Here is a 6635-nt window from a genome sequence, read left to right on the forward strand (position 1 = left end):
CACTGACCGTTGAAGTCTGATGAAACTATGTCACAGTCCCAAAATGGAGAGACATTATCTCATAGATGGTGGCAGCAGGCAGGCACCAGTGTGCTGCTGGCAGGCAAGGCCCAGAATTTGGTCCTAAGAGTACTTCACACCCATGGCTCTTGGTGGACAGACGGTCTGATGCCCCAGACTTTAATCTGTGCTCTAGTAAGTTGAGATCTTGCACATCTTCATCCCCGGGAGACAGGAAGGCGCAGGCTGAGATGGAGAGAGCCTCATTTCTGGATAAGTCACATTGTCAGAAAAATCCCTTGTATGTCTTAAAGCACCTGAGGGCTAGGGATGATTGCAGCCATTCACATGACAGAGGACATGCACCCAGGGAGTGTAAGCCTCCAAACTTCCTTTACAGGGTTCCTGGGGGGCAGGATTGCTTCACCCAAGGACAGGTGGGGTTTGCTGCCCTATGAGATAACATCCCTATCAGCATTTGGAAGGGACGAAGCCTCCAGGGGAGCCCATTAACCTCTCCTTGAGTAACAGCAACATCCAAGTCCTGATTATTTTGATCAGCAAAGGTCACTCCGAATAAGAGAAGCACTCTTTTATCCAGTCTTGGAAAAAGGGGTCTGACAGCTTCCTTCCTGCTTGGTCAGCTTGTCTTTACCACTTGCTTCCCATTGCTATGCTCTGAGATGCTTTGATTCCATCCAAGCCATTTGCCTATTAACATGTCCACTCTGCCTTCTCCCACTGCTTACCCTTCCTTACCAGAAGAGTCCATTTCTGAGTTTGCTGTGCCCTTTCCTCATGATCCAGACTAAAACTCCTCTTTGGCCAGCATCTCTGTCTGCCCCACCCTCTATCTCCACAACTCTTAAACAGCTAGAGTCTGCTCATGCATTTTTTTTTTCCAGTGCTGGGAATGGAACCCAGGATCTGGTATGAGTTAGGCAAGAACTCTACCACTGAGCTACACTCCCAGCCCCTGCACATGCATTTCATGCTTGATATACTTTCTTTCACCATAGGCTACCCGCTTTTATATGGATAAGTGCATGTCTTTGAAAGCATCCTCCAGTATACACTGAGGGCTTGGGAACTACTAGTGCCAAGCAAGGAGTCTTGCTCACAATATTGACTTTTAGGAATGCTACTGCACTGTATCAATTCTAGTGGCCCCTTAGAATCAAACCTAAGACTGAATCCAGGATATGGCTTCATTTCCCAACTCTCCCCAGTCTCCTTACTTTTCTTAAACATGGTAAGTCCATCCCTGTTATCAGGCCCTTACACTAACTCTCCTACACCTGCTATAATCTTCCCTGAATGTCCCCATGGCTCACTCCCCACTCCATTGTCTGCCTCAATGCCACCTTCCCAGAAATCAGTTTCCTGACCATTCATCTAAAAAAACATCATTCCTTATCCCATAATTCCTATCCTGCTTGATTTTCTTCCATAGCACTTACAACTAACCGATTTACATGATAGTATTTTAAAATATATTATACAAAGGTTTGTAATTTTTTAAATTGAAACATAAGATGTATTTTTTATGGCATACAATGTGAAGATATATTTACATATTGTGAACTGGCTAATCACGCTATTTAACAGCATTGTCTCACATATATACCATTTTTTTGTAGCAAGAACACTTAAAATCTACTACAATTTTCAAATGCATGTTATATTATCACCTGCAGTCACCATGTTGTCTGATAGATCTCTTGAGCATACTCATCCCATATAACCAAAATTCGGTGTCCTTTGACCAACATCTCCCTAATCCTCCAGCCCCTCAGCCACTAGTAACCACCATCTATTCTCTGTTTCTATGAGTTCAATTATTTTATATTCCATATATAAGTGAGGTCACACAGCATTTATCTTTCTGGTCTTCGCATATTTCACTTAACATAATGTCCTCAAGTTACAGTATATACTTTTAAATCTTTTATTGTGTGCAACCCCTATAAGAATGACGACAAACCCACAAAGGCCATGAACTTCACAGCTTGTCCTACAGCTGTCTACAGTGTCAGGAATACTGTAGGAACTCACTCTTTGTTGAATGAGTAGATGAGTGAATGAACAAACAGGTGGACATTTCTCTGTAAAGTGAGGACCATTCTGTGTGCCAGTGTGACATGTAGTCAAGCCCACATGATAAAAGGTTTCCTTTCAAACAACTCAAACAGTATTTGAACTATAAAGGTCCTTGAAAATAGGTCAACTCCCCAATTGTACAAAATAGGAAACTGAGTCCCAAAGAGGCAGGGGAAAAAAGATGGAAATGAACTGGGAAAGTCACTATCTTCTAACAGTAAACTGTCCTTAGAGCATAGTCTGATGTGACAATTCATCTTGCTAGATTCTGAGTTATCGATTTTCTATGAGTTTTGCCTTAGAATAGTTTTTATTAAAATCAAAAGCAAAATAAACAAGAGAACAAAGCCAATAGCATAAAATGTCACTACTTCATATTTCCAAGTGTTTTAAGAGGCATTACTGAAAAGGAGGTACATATATTGCACTTAGTTCTGCACAAATACTGTTTGGATATTTTTTTCTTCATTCTTCCCACCCTTTCTGTGTTAGGTAGGACTCAGGGACTATCTACATTTGCAATAAAGAGGAAATCCAAGCATATTCACAAAATTAAGCTGCAATTGGAGCTCTAAGTCTTCATTTGGTTTCTCCAGGCACTTGGGTCATGCAGTTGGGGTCACTACAGGGTACACAAGACCCCACTCAATGCATCATTGAGAAAGGCTCAGCTGCTATGTCAGCAACCATTAAAAGATGTTCCTGTTGTTGTTGTTGTTGACATTTTTAATTCTCCAAAGGATTCCAGGAAAGTACTACCCAGTCAAAAACCTTCTATCCCAGTTGGCTTTCAAGGGTAACTGCCTCATGTTCTCCTCGTAAGATTGTGTTTGACAGCAATGAAAACCATCAGTTTAACAGCAGTCATTTCTTGGCAGGACAGATTGGTATGAGATTTGTCCCAAAACAAAATAAGCCTTTCAGGGAAGTGTATTTCAAGTCGAGCTCACGTTCCCAAGACACTGAGATTCTTACATGGCTGACATAGGAGCCGAGGCAGGACCCAGCCAGGAGCATCAAATGATTGCCAGTAACACAACGGAGCTGAGTGGAGATTCGGGGGCTGACTGCTTCAAACATGGGGGAATCCAGAAATGCTGCAGAACTCCTTATGGAGAAAGGCCTCCTTATACTCCACCCTGCTCCTCTTAAATGGGCTCCTTAGTGGCTTCAGCCCTGGAAGTGGGAAGTCTGGGTCAGAATAACACCCTCTTTTCTTTTCATCCACCTCTTTTCCCTCCCCAGCTCCATCATTCCCCACAATTCTTTCCTCTCCATTGACCACCATTTTCAATGCTGTTTTTGCCACCTAGAGGAGCTTTCTGGACATTGTCACTAGGGAGTATGACATGTTGTCACCTGTACCTAGCAACTCATTGCACCTATGCCTCTGATCCTCTGTACCTAAGTTGTTAACAAGGGCTTGATTTCTAGGTTTGGTTCTCCTATACAGGCTCACAGAACCACTCAGATATCAGAGGTGGAAGTCCCCACTGGCATCTTCAGCTTAGGGATAACCAACTGATTTCTGCATCCCCTTTTCTGAAAGACCACAAGATGGCGCCCAAAATTGCCCAAGCCAGGCCACACGCAGTGGCATCAAGACCAGCAGGTGGCGATGTTGCCTTAGCCATCGTGAAGGGAGTAGCTGCAAACACACAGGCTGGGTATAGCTAGCATCCATAAATGCTGGGTGATTCCCAGAGATGCTGGATATGTCTCACACAATCTTTGACACCCGCCCTGGAAAGCAAAGTTGAGCTCCAAATGCTGTATGTGGGAGAGATAAGAGCCACTTTGACCAGACAGAAAAGTTCTAGATGAGGAAGCCAATTTCTTGGACTCTAGTTCTGGCTGTCTTGCTAGAACAGAACCTGGAGGTTATGAAGGAAATATGTCCTTCTTTCTACCCAACAGATTTTCCCACATTTCATGTGTCCATTATACATTAACAACATATTCTATAGTGCCAGGCCAACTTAGATTCAGGAATAAAAAAGGCAAACCCTGTGCCCTGGATGAATTCATCATTGATGGGATAGGAAGGCATGTGATCAGAAGGTCACAGTGTGAGAAGGGACACAGGAACACACCAAGGTGGCTAGGAGAAGAACGCTACCACTTGGTGGGCTGCAGAGGTGGACCAGTAAAAGCTATCTGGTAGCCAGCCCTCAAAGAGGTCTACAAAGCTGAGAAGTCATCTTAGGAAAGATTTGTAAAGGGAATTCTAGTAGGTAAACAAGGAGGCAGACTAGCACAGTGGACAGGTAGGGTTCTCATGTGAGTGACTACAAGTAGGAAATGGAGCCAGACCAGGATATAAGGACCAGTGGGAACTGTGGTCTTGTGCAGAATCTCCCCAATAGGTTTTGTGGTCAACATGCTTTGGAGAAATTCAAAGGGCAACAGTGTCCCTAATATATATTTTAATTTGTGGGCACCTATGGAGATATATAAGTACCCCCCAAAGGCAAAGAAAAATCAGGAGAGACATTGGAGCCATGTCCAAACTCCATATTTGACCTTGATCTGGCATTGTCACTAGTCACTAATTTTCTCTCTTCCTGATCAGGAAATACAACAAACTCACTATGATATTGACCTGGTAAGATCTCAATTGAAAAGCAACTGTATGTTTACTTGATCAGGTCAATATACACATTCCTTATGCAAGAAAAGTAGTCACCAATTCATACTGTCACTATCAAAACCAAGACCCATGCCCATGTTCTATGGAGGAGAAACATAAGACCCAGGGAGTTTATATCATCCAATTAGGGAGAGGAGGTGATAGCACCAGGGCCCTCTCACCTAACCGCAAATTCTACCCTTCACCCAGGCAGTGCTGCTCTCTGGATCCTTAAGGAGTTCACTACCCAGATGAAGAAGGGAAGCTGAGCGTATCTAGTAGTACCCAGCATATTCACACATTCTTTGAGAGATGCTATACAGGATAACTCCCAGGTTCCAAAGATGGGAGGCCCATCACACACAATGCCATTGTTTGCAGAAAGACAGATAGCTGCTGGTAGCTGGTCTGGTTTCATTCTAAAACTCCCTGCCATTCTAGCATGAGTGAGCACCAAATGTTCACCAGCATTAATGGAGCCCACAGTACACCATGAGTCCTAAAGATACAGGACAATAGACTTTTATTCTCATAGTTCTGGAAGCTAGAAGTCCAAGATCCAGATCCTAGAAGATGCATTATCAGGTGAGAGTCCATTTCCTCATAGATAACTATCTTCTCACTATGTCTTTATATGGCAGAAGGGACAAATTCTCTGAGGCCTCTTTTATAAGGGCACTAATCTCATGCACAAGGGCACCACCCTTATGGTCTAGTCACCTCCCAAAGGCCCTTCCTACTGATGGGGGTAGTAATTTCAATAAATGGATTTTGGTGAAACAGAAGTATTCAACCACAACATAGGAGGGATTTTCAGACTACTTACCAGTGTGCAGCAGCTAGAATAGTCTGATGCTTCATTGCCACATGCACCAATGCAGGAGGGAGGGCCATCCAAGATTTGGTGTACCCATAGTTTAAATGGCATCTTTCCCAGATGCTGTCTCTCAACACAGAAAGCAGCCTGCAATTTCATTTTTGAAACTTTCTGCAACAGTGATTCCCTTGCCAGTGTATTGAAGTTTATGGAGAGAATGTTTTTAATCAACAAAGTGTACTGAAGTGGTGTACAAAGTTCCAGGAAGGAATGAAACCCACCAGTGAGACAGAGTCTAACAAAGACAAATGAGGGACTTTACTCAACGCCACTAGAAAGAAGGCAGGATCTGTTAAGGGGACTCTGATGGGGAAAGATTATGAAGAAAAAAAAAATCAAACAAACAGCAGTTCCTGATAACAGAACAAATGACATGCAAATGGTCTACAAAATCACATGCAAATTAGCCTCAGATTTATCCAAAGAGGCTTAGAGTCAGGAGAACATGAGATAAAACTCAACATCAGTGAATGGTGGTACCAAATCACAGAGTGGGGAGAGGACTTGCTCTGATAGATGCAGCTAACACAGAGAACCCACACATTGTGAGCACTGGTTTCAGTGCTCCACGTGCATTAACTCCTTGATAGACAGATAGACCACATGAACTATGAGGTTTTCTCCCATACTTACACATAACAGATGGGAAAATTAAAGCTGAGAGAGGTAAGTAGCTTGCCCCCACACTGGGGTGCAAACCCAGGTAGCCTAGTCCCAATGCATCCCCATCACCACTTTGCTCTATTGTCAGCCCCAAGGACCATGGTAAACCAGCAACAGAACCCGGACAAAACCCCAATATCCCAACTCCTGCTTCCTGCTCTTTCCACCATTCTACTCATTCTTCAGTTTCAAGCCATGCCCTTGCTGGTTCCTGTGTCTGGAATCTCCTCTCTTAGATCTACACAGAGCTGCTCTCTCTCAATTGCTTTTCTGACCTCCCCAAATAAAATCTCAACACTTTTACCCTCTGTAGTTCTGGCATGTCCTATCATGTTCTGCTTTACTCACTGACAACGGTCATCACAC

Source organism: Spermophilus citellus (genome assembly GCF_964194105.1).
Source record: "Spermophilus citellus genome assembly, chromosome: 2".
NCBI classification, from domain to species: domain Eukaryota; kingdom Metazoa; phylum Chordata; class Mammalia; order Rodentia; family Sciuridae; genus Spermophilus; species Spermophilus citellus.